Source organism: Notolepis coatsorum (assembly GCF_963971535.1).
Source record: "Notolepis coatsorum genome assembly, chromosome: 1".
Classification (NCBI taxonomy): domain Eukaryota; kingdom Metazoa; phylum Chordata; class Actinopteri; order Aulopiformes; family Paralepididae; genus Notolepis; species Notolepis coatsorum.
In genome coordinates, this window is record NC_140165.1 from 200,692,401 (window position 1) to 200,707,449 (window position 15,049).

Genomic DNA, 15,049 nt, shown 5'->3' on the forward strand with positions numbered 1-15,049 from the left:
ATTGCACAGGCGGCTGTCGTGGTTGACTTCATTGAATTAATTTGTCTATTATATATTGTACAGACACGCTCTGAACTAAACTAAACTCTATAGAGTTAGATCTATCTGACCACAATTTTATTCCAAGTTTATTACATGCCGGGCTGGAGTGCTATTCAATTCAAAACAACATTTACCTGTAACCGGCTCCTAACAGACTATTCATTATAAATGTGTGATTGCATTACAATAGTTCAAATGAATGCAAGATATATTTAACAGACCAAGGCGTTGGAGAGAGATAACTGAGAATCCCCCATTCAACGTGAGGTGAACTATTCTACTGTAACTATCGTAATACATTTTAAATGGAAAATTAAAAATACTATGTATGGCTGTCGGGCCATTTACTTCATTCAAGAATTATATAAACTTTGTATATTGTACAAACACGCTCTGAACTAACTAACTAACTAACTAACTAACTAACTAACTAACTAACTAACTAACTAACTAACTAACTAACTAACTAACTAACTAACTAACTAACTAACTAACTAACTAACTAACTAACTAACTAACTAACTAACTAACTAACTAACTAACTCACGTTTTACTAGGACCCTTTAGCTCAACTGATTGACGCGGCTGCCTGGGGAGTACAAGATCAAGAGTTCAAATCACTCGGTTACATTATTATTACTATATCATACTATTAATGATGTTAATATTGATAATGTGATTGTTGTTATCTGATCACGTAGAGCAGGCACAGGAACTCCTGTGCAGAGTGGAGACGGAGTGCGCCAAGGTTGGCCTTAGGCTAAATCCCATGAAAACCGAGGTCATAATGTATAACATCCTCCCGGATCATCTCTAACGACAACAGGAGGCACTGCTCTAAAGGAAGTCAGTGACTTCAAATACCTGGGCTCGTGGGTCAACTCGTCCGAGCAAGACCTTAAAGTGAGGAAGGCGCTTGCGTGGAGGGCTCTGAACGTCATGACCAGTGTGTGGAAATCCAACCTTCCCCGTCAAATCAAGCTCAACTTCTTTCATGCAACAGTTGAGTCTGTCCTTTTGTATGGCAGTGAATGCTGGACCCTGAAGCCCACCCTGCAGAAGTCCTTGGATGGGTCCTACACCAGAATGATGCGTGTGGTGCTCAACATCAACAGCGATGAGCATGTCACTAATGCAAACTTGTATGGGAGGGTGCTAAGGGTGAGCGAGAAAGTGGCAGTCAGGAGAATGAGGCTGGCAGGTCACTGCCAGAGATACCATGAGCTGCCAACCAGCAAACTTGTGCTGTGGGAGCCAACACACGGGCATCGATCACGAGGACGTCCCACATTAACATATGTGGACGTACTCAGGAGAGATGCTGGAACAGAAAGCACCGGCGAGCTAGCCAGATGCATGGAGGATCGGGATGACTGGAAGCACCGATGGAGGGCCTGTCCGAGGACGACCTAGATAGATAGATGATTGTTGTTATTGTGGTGTGTAATGGGCAATTCGCTTGTTACAGCCGGCTGGCTAGTCTTAACTTGCTAATCTGTGTGCCCTCCGGCGAATCATTAAAGACTCCAGTCACCCGAACAACTGCCTCTTTGAACTGCTGCGGTCAGGCAAGCGATACCGGAGTCTCAAGGCGAGCACAGAAAGACTCAGAAGAAGCTTCTATCCCCAGGCCATCAGGCTGCTAAACGAACAATGAATGAACACTACACAACAACAACCACCATAGATCCTCCCCTACACAACAACAACAACCACCAAACGCACATAGCACACACATCCACACGCACACACTCACTTTAAACAAACACACTGTAGCACCCACTCCACACACTTTATAGCACACACCCACTTTAAACAAACACACTGTAGCACCCACTCCCCACACTTTATATTTATTGATGAAGGATTGCACTACAACTCGTACACCTTACTGTAAATTGTACCTAAATTGTACCTCATCCCATTTCTGCTTTGCACTATATAGTACTGTACATTAGTACACTGCATAGTATTGTATATTATATGGTAACTCAGAACATTGTACATATGTCTATACCGAACACTGTGACCTCATTTTCTTCTTCTAAACTACATGCTATACTATGTTATTTGATACTATCTTGTCTAGCACAGTCTCTGGAGCGTAACAGTAAGAAGCATTTTGTATGAAAGTATTCTGTACTTCTGTATGACAACTATTAAAGAAACTTGAACTTGAAACTTGACTGTCACCCCCTCCTTACCGGGACGCTGATGTTATCCGTTGTCCGGATGTCTTTCCCTACCTCACTCCTATGGATATTCGTATTATTATTATGTTAAATGCGCCGAATCAGCCGAACTGGCTGTAGGCTTGTGACCTTATTTTCGTCATGTTTATTCAAGTTAGCTATATATATGGCCCCTGTGTGTGTGTGTGCGTGTGTGTGTGCGTGTGTGTGTGCGTGCGTGCGTGCGTGCGTGTGTGTGTCAAGTTTCAAGTTTCTTTATTAGTTGTCATACAGAAGTACAGAATACAAAATGCTTCTTTCTGTTACGCTCCAGAGACTGTGCTAGACAAAGGGATAAGTATTGTCGTATATTCTGGGTCAGTACTCTGCTTCTTCTGTGGCTACGTGTCTGGTTCGACCACCGGTCTAGTGCAGGTGTTTTTGTGCAGAAGAATCTGAGTCCACACAAGCCAATTGGAGTGGTATACTAGAGCTTTTATTTAAAAGAGTCCCCGAAGGTGGTAATCTTGAAGCTCTCTGAAATATCATAATACACACTCTCTCTGGATGGTTTCCAGTATTTACAAAATCATTATTTCAGCAGGTTTGGTCTTCGTTTGGCATTTTGCATAGTCGTAGTCATCATTGGCATGGCAGAGCAGAGAGGGCCTTCATCAGCGTTCAATTCTGGTCATTTCTCCTCGTCATCTTCATCTTCATCATCTCCATCTGGCCTCATCTGCCTTGTGTCTGTTGTGTGTGTGTGTTCCCCCGGGCACAGACATTTAAACCTTTTCAGGCCTGCGCCCCCCTGCATGAAGGACACCCACCCTCAACCAATCAAAACACTCCTGAGGCCGTCTCTGGCCTCTGTCCGAAAGAAGATCCTCCCTCTAGTAATTTCTCTAATATTATAGTTTTCTAATTAAAGCCTTTTTGGTATCTTAAAAACGACATAATACTTTCTAATTTATCCAAATCTCCTATTTCAGCCTTTACAAAATGTTCCTAGTACATTTTAAACATATTTTATCCTAATTGAGTCCTTAATTTAATATAAGAAGTATTTGAATATTCCAATCTATTGCTTACTTTATTTGTCCTTTTTCTAGGTGTAGGCTAAACTACTTTTGCAGTCTGTTTTAAGTTCTAAACACACTATTTTGTTTAACTTGGTTTTCTCGCTAGTAATAGTCTTAAAGGGGAACTATCTTATAAATGGCCTTTTTGAGTGTTTAGCTTTGTTTCCTAGCTATGTGAACTTATATTAATATGATCTATGTCTCTAATTCTCATATTGGCGCATTCTTCCAATTCTCCTCTCACAATATTCACCCTCACTGAACTGAGTCATCTGAAAATGTGATGATTTGTGATGTCAGAAAGACACCGCTGCATGATAATGGCGAGGTACAAGATGAGCTGCACACAGTGGTTGGAGCCCAGGCTCAAAACAGCTTAAGATCTTGAGGTAGAAAAATGCTGTTTTTGAGGACTTGATTAGAAATACAAAACAATGAATAATAAAAAAAAAAATATTACAGAGGTGTTCCATAGACGCACAGGAATTGTGTAAAAGTGCCCAAATAGTGAAAGAAATAGTAAAATAGTTCCCCTTTAATTTAGTTTAGTTCTAAATTAACTAGAATCTTATTTCTTTAACAATGATATGGTTCTCCTATTTTATTAATGTTTTTTAGTGGGTATGCCAGCGTTTGATCCAATATTCACCCTCTCTTTGTCTCCCAAAAATGGAGGGAAAATCTACATGTGGCTTTTAGCAGCGAGTCTGTTTTTTAGATTCACGTTTGAGGCTGGTCATAAACCCTCCATTCTCTGTAACTCTGCTCTTCCCAACATGTCTCCATGGCAACCGAACTTATCCATCACACTCTATCGCGGTCAGGCCGACAGAACCAATCCAAAGTGGTTCACAATCTGCTTTTAACATCTACTCTAAGTTACCTTTATCATCCAAAGTGAGTGTCCTGTTTACTTTAGACAAACCGATCTGTCCTTCAGGGTTTTCCCAGCTTTCTACTCAAGGTCTGTATCTGACCAATGTGTAACATGTTTGCATGTAGTATTAGCCTATACGATTACGGATACCAAAGTATAAAATAAAATAAGTATAGCAAGTATAAAATAGAAGTCACGTAGTCACAAGTGTTCAGTATGTACATATGTACAGTGTTCAATGCAGAGTAGAAGTAACTGAGTTACCATACAATATACTATACGATATACTAATTACAATATACTATATAGTGCAAAGCAGAAATGGGATGAGGTACAATTTAGGTACAATTTACAGTAAGGTGTACTGAGGTATGGGTTGTAGTGCAAATTATTTGCCAATGAATATAAAGTGTGTTTAAGTGTGTAGAGTGGGTGCTGCAGTGAGTTGTTTGTTTAAAGTGAGTGTGTGCGTGTGGATGTGTGTGCTGTGAGTGCTTTTGATGGTTGTTGCATAGTGTTATTGTTCGTTGAGCAACCTGATGGCCTGGGGATAGAAGCTTCTTCTGAGTCTTTCTGTGCTTGCCATGAGACTCCGGTATCGCTTGCCTGACCGCAGCAGTTCAAAGAGGCAGTTGTTTGGGTGGCTGGAGTCTTTGATAATTCTCTTAGCCTTACCCATGCACCGCTTGTTGTAAATGTTCTGGAGAGTGGGAAGCCCTCTTCCAATTGTGCGTTCGGCTGAACGGGCCACTCTCTGTAGTCTGCTGCGGTCTTGTGCGTGGTGATCAATTTGATCCCAACCCCTGTGTGTGTGCGTGCATGCGTATGTGTGTGTGGTATATGGAAAAGGCAGGTTTGGTGTCCCTATTTACTCTTGTAGAATAACATATCTTTTCACACCTGGCTTAGAACTCTAACTGGTCTAAATAGGCAGTACCTGGCCAGAGGCCACTACAGGGTCAGAGGTCATACAGTATGTGGTCACATTATATTAATCTTGTTGCCCATCAACACCACTAGATGGTCTGTGTTTCTTTGAGATGCCAATCCTCTTGAGAATGCATCTTCTTAGGTGACATGGGTCTCTCACTAATATTGCTGGTTATTGAGTTCATGGAGTATCATCAGGTGACCCTGTATAATGGGTGGTGGAGACAGGAGGGAAACGTTTTGGGCTGGTATTGTAGTTCATGGCATTGCATCGATCGCCTTCCATACAGCATATTCCACAATTTTACAGTGGCGATTATTCATGGAAGCCAATGGAAGCCAAGCTTCGCCAAAAATGTGACCAGTAAAGAATGTTTAAAGAAAAAAGATAAATGTAAATAAATGTATTATTTCTTTTTTTTTTATTATGTTTTTGTAGATTTTTATTGTTTTTACTACCGGGCAGTCCAGTAGAGAGAGAGAGAGAGGAAGAACAGGAGACAGAGCGGGGGGGAGACATTTGGCAAAGGACGCCGGGTCCGGGAATAGAACCCGGGTCGGCCGCTTCGTGACGCAGCGTGTTACATGGTTCGCCACTTGGGCGCCCCAATAAATGTATTATTATTATTATTATTATTTTTACCTGTTGACTCATCCATAGTTTACAATAATAAGAAAATCATAATTTTTCTGTTATAATAATTTTCCAATAAGAGTGCGTGGCTGGCTGAATCTATCTCCCCTCCCGGAGAAATGCGAAACTGCGCCCCCTCTCTATATCTACTGCAGGCAGGTACATACGCCTCTCTGGTAGCATTATTTTGATTGATTGAAGCGACCCTACTTTGGCATCCATTTACAAAAAATAGTAAAATGATTAGCCAATAAGATTCAAGCTTAATTCAAATGTGGATGGTCTACATACATATAAAATGTATAAAACCCAGGTATTACGTTACCATTGACTGAAATGTACATACCCCAAAGCATGATGGGGGATGAACATAAAAAGAATCCCTTAACCTATAATAAAAAAAAAAATTAAAACTAGGAGGTGTTTACGCCAGTCACAATCAGCCTAAACTCAGAACTTGGAGTGGACGAGTTCGCAGTCCAATAGGCCGCTCACGTATTCACATCATGACCTTTAGTTCCGCCTATGGCCTTTTCCTTTCCCGTTTACCAGTAATTTTGTAAAAAGAAAACAAATTGCTAAACACTAAATTACCTGGTGACCATGGGTGACCTGACCTGAATGCTCCACCTCATCAGCGAGAGAGCTGTCTATTAGAAGGCTTCGTTTACATGACAATAGCTGCATGAGTGAAGGGCTACATCTGTTCCTCCCTCCCCATCAACCTGGACCCCCTGCAATTTGCATATCGCCCCAACAGGTCCACGGAGGACGCCATAGCCCATGTTCTGCACACAGCAGCATCACACCTGGACAAGAGGCAGGGGAAATATGTGAGAAGAATGCTGTTCATCGACTACAGCTCAGCATTCAATACCATAGTCCCCTCCAAACTCATAGCCAAGCTCAGGGACCTGGGCTTGAACTATGACCTCTGCCAGTGGGTCTTGGACTTCCTGACGGGCAGACCCCAGGTGGTAAGAGCAGGCAACTGCACCTCCTCATCCATCACTCTCAACATAGGGGCCCCCCAGGGCTGTGTTCTGAGCCCCCTCCTCTACTCCCTGTACACACATGACTGCGTGGCACAGCGGAACAACAACACAATCATCAAATTTGCTGATGACACAGTAGTGGTGGGCCTGATCTCTGCCAACGACGAGAGGGCCTACCTGGAAGAGGTAGAGAATCTGTCACAGTGGTGTCAGGAGAACTGCCTCTCCCTGAACGTCAGCAAAACAAAAGAGATGATTGTGGACTTCAGGAGGTCGGGGGTCAAGGACTACAGCCCCCTCAGCATCGACGGGGCACCGGTTGAGAGAGTGAACAGTTTCAAGTACCTCGGAGCCCACATATCCGAGGACTTGACATGGACCACACACATTGACAGTGTTGTGAAGAAGGCACGACAACGCCTCTACTTCCTCAGGCGCCTAAGGAAGTTCCAAGTCAGTCAGAAGATCCTTAGGAACTTCTACTCATGTACAATAGAGAGCATCCTGACTGGCAACATCACCTCCTGGTTTGGGAACAGCACTGCACAAGACCGTAGCAGACTACAAAGAGTGACATGTTCAGCCGAACGCACAATTGGAGGGGGGCTTCCCACCCTCCAGAACATTTACAACAAGCGGTGCAGGGGGAAGGCTAAGAGAATCATCAAGGACTCCAGCCACCCGAACAACTGCCTCTTTGAACTGCTGCGGTCAGGCAAGCGATACCGGAGTCTTAAGGCAAGCACAGAAAGACTCAGAAGAAGCTTCTATCCCCAGGCCATCAGGCTGCTCAACGAACAATAAACACTATGCAACAACCATCAAATGCACACAGCACACACACCCACACGCACACACTCACTTAAACAAACAACACACTGCAGCACCCACTCTCCACACTTTAGATCACACTAACACACTTTATATTTATTGATAAAGGATTTGCACTATATAGTATTGTATATTAGTACACTGCATAGTATATTGTATGTATATGGTAACTCAGTTACGTCTATTCTGCATCGAACATTGTACATATGTCTATACTGAACACTGTGACCTCATTTTTTACTTCTAATTTACATGCCATACTATGTTATTTTATTTCATACTTATCTTGTCTTGCACAGTCTCTGGAGTCTGGAGCGTAACAGTAAGAAGCATTTTGTATAAAAGTATTCTGTACTTCTGTATGACAACTATTAAAGAAACTTGAAACTTGAAACTTGATGACCCACAGACGAACAACACACACATATTTATTTTTTAAGTAAGTGGATTCAAACTGACTGTGGATTCAGGTTAAATAATTGGCAATTTGGAAGGTGTAGCAACAAATGATTTTATGGGGACTGTGCCTAAGTCAGAGATAGTAGCTATACGAATTGTAGTCCGAACCGTTAATAGACTGCTCTGACGATTAGTGATTATCCCTAAGTTATGGCTTGTAGGTCTATTATTCATAAAGACATGTATATTTGAAACATCATTATTATTATCAATGTTATACGAGTCAACACGGATCGGACTCACCCCATCTCATGGACAGGACAGACAGGACTTCATGGCAAGGATCATGTTCCTTGCAAGGAGGAGAGAGCCAGTTCTGTTTGGATGCAGGCCGTCTGGGGCAAAGAACTTGTTTCTGTCAGACAGAGTTGTAAAATGTTCCATGAATGGGATCCCCAGCGAGCAACAGTAGCCTTTCAGCCACACATGGAGGTTTCTTATGCGGCTAAACTTCCCAGTAGCGAGGGGACGGGAAGGGTCCCGACATGATGCATGTTCTGCCTGTGTCCAGAAGAGTGTTTATGAGAGTTCTGAATACATCTTTAGCTGTTCTGATTCCTGGTTTTTGATGTAATTTGCTCCGATATGGTTTTGTTGAGGTCTAGGACTAGGACCTTAGCACCAGGGTAGCAGCAGGTTTCAGCCTTGGGGATGGCGACATGTCGGACCATGGAGGATCCCACAACGAGTACCGAGGGGTGCTCAGCGCTCTGAGATGTGGGCCTCTCCCTTTGTTGAGGACCTCCTGGAGCCCGTCGCTGTGAGGCTGAGAGGCGAGGCGACCGCTGGGACCAGAGCTGGAGTGAAGCAGTGGTTGAGGGCTGAGGTGGCGGCGGGGGCTGCAGCGAGGAAACTCCGGCTTGAGGTCGGAGTGGCGATCCGGGTCGATGCGGGGCAGCTGGAGGGTCGGGAGGAAGGGTTGTCCAGGTCTATGGCCTGGAACCTGTTTGAGAGCTGCAGGATCTCCGTTTCGAGAGGTGGCGTGGAATAACACTTGCTTCTCCGTACCGGCACCCTTGACCAGGCGTCAGCATGGACCTGTAAGGATGTGTAGTGGATGCTAGTGGTTTCAATCATAGAATCAAGCAATTGCTCGTCTTCCTTTATCTGGTAAAGGATTGAGATTCTCCCCTCCAGCTCGGATATCCTCTTGCTGCTGTTAACCATTTGGTTGCCGAAAACGTAGAACTACGTTTCGGTTGCCCGATTGTTGAGTGCCGGAAACGTAGATCTACGTTTTTCTCACGGTATTTCTTTTATTCGCTATTGCCATTCATAATTCAGCGGGGCACCTTGTGCATACTGTTCTGAGTGTGTCTGAGCTGGCAGATGGTCTTATACCGCCCTCCAACGCCTTCTGCCATTATTGCACCCCGTTAGAAACAGGTTAGTTTCTTTTCTCTACCGAGCTGTAGGGATGGTTTGGACTACTGACCCCGCCCGCCCGTTGAAGTGCAATGCCCAACAACGTCGGAGACAGGATCGCTGTGGATAACTGGAATGGCGATGAGATAATTGGATTATTTTTTTTGCATTACATCAGAGAACAGGTAAGGACACTATATATGAAAGCTTGCGTTGATCTGATATTTATTTATACCGCGATTGACGCTATCTGTGTTTTATGTGTATGGCTGTTTGCCGTTGGGTTGCAGGGGGGGGGGGTAGGGGGCGAGCCGGTCTAAACCACATTGCATGCGTGCACGAGGAAGGATAATAATTATGGTCTAGCGTTGATTTCAGGAAGATCCGATAATCAGGCGAAAAATGACAACGTGTTTATTGAATTACACAAAAACGCTGTTTTAGCGTCTTTTACCTGGAATTACTCAGAAGCAACCACACTATATTCATATTCAAAACGGTATAAAATGGAAATGTACGGATGAAAAAAGTATCTGTTTTTTGCACGTTTACCAGAAGAAACTCACTGAGACTCGACAGCGTTATAGGGAGGTGTAGTGGTTACATCATTTTCGTTTTTTCCTGTTCCACCCTCTGTTCCACTTAATGTATTTCCCCATTGACCATTTCTAAATCGGCTCCTTTTAGATAAATAAAGCATTAACGTTGGCATGGTGTACCTTTCTGTGCATATTCATCCACAATCTATAGCTCAACATGAAAATATTGGCAATTAATCATAAAGGTAGTAAAATAACAACGTTTATGTTTTCGTTCACAGAAACTACACTGCTATTTGGCGCTGCTGACTGACGTCGCCACAGCGTAGCCTCCTGCCTGTAGTCACAGACCTAGGATCAGATTTCCCTTACATTCGATAAGCTTAACAATTCGTTCAATGGGAAAATAACTGACCCTGAATCTGTGGCTAGTATCTCTCTGGTGATCATATCCATTTATCAGATGAAGCCAAACACCATTTCTAAAAGCAACAACCACGTTATCATTATTTGTATTCACTGCATATTAAATCACTGTAAATACTAATGTAAATCATTGTTTCTTTGTACATATTGTGTATAGTTTATAACGTTATTGTTTTTACAGCAGGCTCTACATGCCAGATTTTAAATGGTTATCTCCTCTTTGTATACTTTTTAGAGAATATGCTATACAGCGTTATATATATCGTTCTTATTTATTTTTGTCCTCACAGACAAAGTATTCTGCCAGGGAACTTATGGACACGACAGTAGTAGTTATAATGTTTTTGAGCTTGTAACGTTAACGTTAGTTAGCTATCGTGGTATCAGCCGACCGTGATGTGTAGCTGCTAGCCGGCATGATGCATGCAGTGCACAGGTCTGAGAAGAGGACCTGCATATTTTACTCGGTCCCGAAACGCCTCTACATGCCCCGATTTAAAATGGTTAACGACAGTAGACATTGCTAACGTCTAGTACGTTTAGCGAGGTAACGTTAACGTTAGCTAGCTAGCTTGGTATCAGCTGGCCGTGGCGTGGATCAGGCGACAGCACTGAACAGGCTGCCTAGTGAACAACTGTCTACTGGTAAATGTAGTTCTTTTTTTACGACAAATTTAAAACCTTATAACTACCTTTGTTTCAATCAAAAATGCTTAAATAATCAGTTAGTTAGTTAGTTAGTTAGTTAGTTAGAACTCATTTTGTGCAAAAATAGGAAGCTTGCCAATGTTCATGCGGCAGAATTGTTACAATAGCCGATAATCCATTTTCCCAATGATAAATCCCTATACGGTGGAACAACCAGTGATGTCAGACTACACCTCCCTATTAGACCCATAGCTATACTATAAAATATAGGTTTAGCTCTACAAACTACAACTACGTTTACATGGGGTTAATGGACGGCAAGGAAGGGGTCACTTCCCGGAAGGGGTGTGGCACTCAATGTGTTAATACAGCCCACACAGGGCAGTGGGAGAGAGCGGCTGTCATCACCATGGTAACTGGCTTGACGCTAACTTGTATGGAGCTAGTAGGCTTAGCAGGCTAGCTAGCGGCCAATTGTTTGGCAAACACTGATAAAAAGTCTGTAATCCAGAATAAAAAAATACCAGTCCAGGCCAAACTAAACTGAAATTATAGACTAGGGTACTGAATGTAGCCACTGGAGATTATTTTATGAGATACAAACCAGTGGACGACGCTAGCCGGGATAAGCCTTTGTGCTAACATGCTGGGAAGCTAACCGGCAAGCTAAAAAGCTACAAACAATCGCAAATCGGAGATTAATTTAGCAAACGGGGAAATGTATAACCCCCAGAGCAAACATGACTAACAGAAGGGTAGTTGAGATGAAAAAGGGGAAGCAGGGTAGAACAATTTTGGTTGTAGACGCCGTCAACGTTGTGGAATGTAGAGAGCCTTCCGAAACAACTCCTTCAATTACTCGGCAGAGAGCTATGTGTGTAGTTGTCTTTACACACATAGCAATAGAGAACAAGACGGTATATGGAATATGAATACAACATGGCATATATAGCCTAAATAAAAGGAATGGGATGTGCTGAGAGCAGAATGTAGACGTGTCCATTATATTCCACTATAGCTATATCCACGCGATTGAGTTTAGTTCTTATTTATTTATTCACTGTCATTTGCAGTGTTTGTGTAGTGCTTTTATTTATTTTTGGACATCATGATGCCTCGTTGAGTCATGACTATAAATGTAAAACAACGTGGGATGGACCTCCGCGACCAGTACTTGGAATGGCGATCAGATAATTGGATTCTTTTTTTGCATTACATCAGAGACAAGGTAAGGACACTATATATCCAATCTTGCGTTGATCTGATATTTTTTTCTCCCGCGATCGAAGCTGTATTTTTGCGTCTTTTCCTGGGATTACTAAGAATCACCCAAACTATACTCATATTCAAAACGGTATAAAACGGAAATGTACGGATGAAAAAACAATCTGTTTTTTGCATGTTGACCAGAAGCAACTCACTGACAATCGACGGTGTTATTAGATCCATAGCTATAATATTTCATATATTTTAAGCACTCGCAAATTTGGCTTTCTCCCCATTGAACAGAGTGCTGGCCTTCTACCCAGAAGGTAAACAATGACCCCTAGCGCTGAATGAGTTAATGATCCAAACATTGTTGTATTATTATTATTATAATTATTTAAATCTGAGGATGTCTGTAGAATCGACATGAATGCAATCACCAATAACTATTCCCAAATGAAGCCCTTAAGAACACAGGTGCACACCAGTCTGTCCTATCTTTCTACGACTGTTTTTCCACGTTCGTAAATCCTGTTCTTAGCTACGAACAAATGCCTGAAAAGAAACTGTTCGAGCATGCCAAAATCGTCCAGAGAAGTTTTTTTTATTATTATTATTAAATAATAATTAAATTAGCAAAAGTGAGTTTACCTGCCCAGCAGAAATATAGTAAGTTCTGCATCACTTTTCAAGCCCATGCTTGTGCAACAAAGGTTTTCCACAGACTCCCAGCACCAGCAGCCACCCTACTCCCATGGTATGATTTGTACATATAGATTATAGCATAGGCTAGCTACTCCATCTAATAATGCTATACATAAATCGCTGAAATCAGCCAATCCAAAAAGCAACACAATCAGCATAGCTTGAATGGTGCCACTCAATTTAAGAATATGTTATTCTTAGGTCTAGGGTGTCCAATCAGTTCTGTAAACATGAACAAACTCCAAACCCCTCCCCAAAAAAATCCAGAGAGGACACTGGTGCATCTAATGCTCTATATGAATGGGATGCTGATTTGTGAACAAATAAGCTATGTTTCTTTGTATGTACATTAGCTTGACTCAACTGTGTGTAGGCTATTGTAGGCTAATGCACTGGCACCAGGTATCCACTGGACCCAGGTGAAGGAATTTGTATGCCCTGATAACTGATAATGAAAATGTTAATGCTGTACCCATTGTATGTAGTGTATAGCAGTAGTGGAAAGTAACTAATTACATTTACTCTAGTAACTGTAATCGAATACTTTTTTACCTTCACCAAGGTTCAGCCATTATGTTTGTGTATAAGTCTGTGAGTAAATGGGTGAACAAGATATCTCAAAAGGTAATGGCCGGATTTCCATGAAATTTGCATGACCCCAAGAGGAGGAAAGCTATAGATTTAGGTGACCCCATGACCTTTCCTTGAGCAACACTATCACGGGGGTCTGGTAGACTCATGAAAATATTGGTATCATGTGAAACTAGACAACCTAAGGTATATCCATTGGTACCAAACATGTCATGTTAGGTCGTTGGGAAGGAGGCTAAGTAATGCTCCAAATTTAGGCTACTTTTTGGCAATGGAAAACTGCCATGGCCATTTTTAAAGTGGTCCCTTGACCTCTCACCTCAAGATATCTGAAAGAAAACAGGTTGTATGGGTGGTCTCCCCTTTACATACATTACAAAATACATATTGTGGTCCCTAAACAGTCTTGGAATTGCATCAATTGGGTATGACTGGAAATCTGTGCATCCAATGCGCCCAATTGTATTAATTAGGGATGCTCGATATTGGCTTTTTTACCGATACCGATATTCCGATATTGTCCAACTCTTAATTTCCGATACCGATATCAACCGATATCAACCGATACCGATATATGCAGGGGTTCCCCCCCCCCCAAAAAACCTAATAATTTCAGGTAACTAATAATTTCACTGGATATATATATAACAAATATTGTTATTGTTTTTTTCTTTTTTTAAACCGATACCGATATTTTCCGATATCACATTTTACTGCCGATATCGGCCGATAATATCGGTCGGCCGATAATATCGGACATCCCTAGTATTAATGTGTATGAATGTGTATGTATGGTAGGGCATTCAGTTTGATTGATTGATTGGTTGAAAACTTTATTATTTGATGGCAGAATGGGTACAATACAGTACGGCTCAATACACACAATTATTAAGGGGATGCAGACCAGAGAAAGACTTTCGTCTCGCTTACATCAGGGTCCCCCATTTTCAATTCATCGTAACATTTATGACATACTGTACGCAGGGACGTTGCAAGGGGGAGTGCGGGGGGGGGGGCTGCAGCACCCCCTCTCAATTATTGCAAAAAAAGAAAAAAAAAATATATAATATATATATATATATATTATTATATATATATATATTATTATTATTATTATTTTTTTTTTTTTTATGACAGTATTTATATATTTGTATATATTGTAACTGTATAACTGTAACACTGTATATTATAAGTTTATCCTGCTCAAAGCACTTCACCATTTTAATATTGCGTGTATTGAGCCGTACTGTATTGTAGCCATTCTCCAATCTGTTAAATAAAGTTTTCATTCATTCATTACACTACTGTATGTACACAATCATACGTGTAAAACCGAGTAGATTTTCGAGTGATGACAGACTGAGTGTCACAGACTGATTGAATGACAGGTGAAACAACTAATTGTATTCACCTCCCGTCTCCCGCCCTTCCCACGCGCCACGAACCACTGAGCTACTGTGATACAGTGCTTGCGCAGTCAGTCGATTTTAGCTAGTAGTCAGACTTTGCTAGCACAGAATGTCTCACTCGCAGAAAAGAAAAATATCA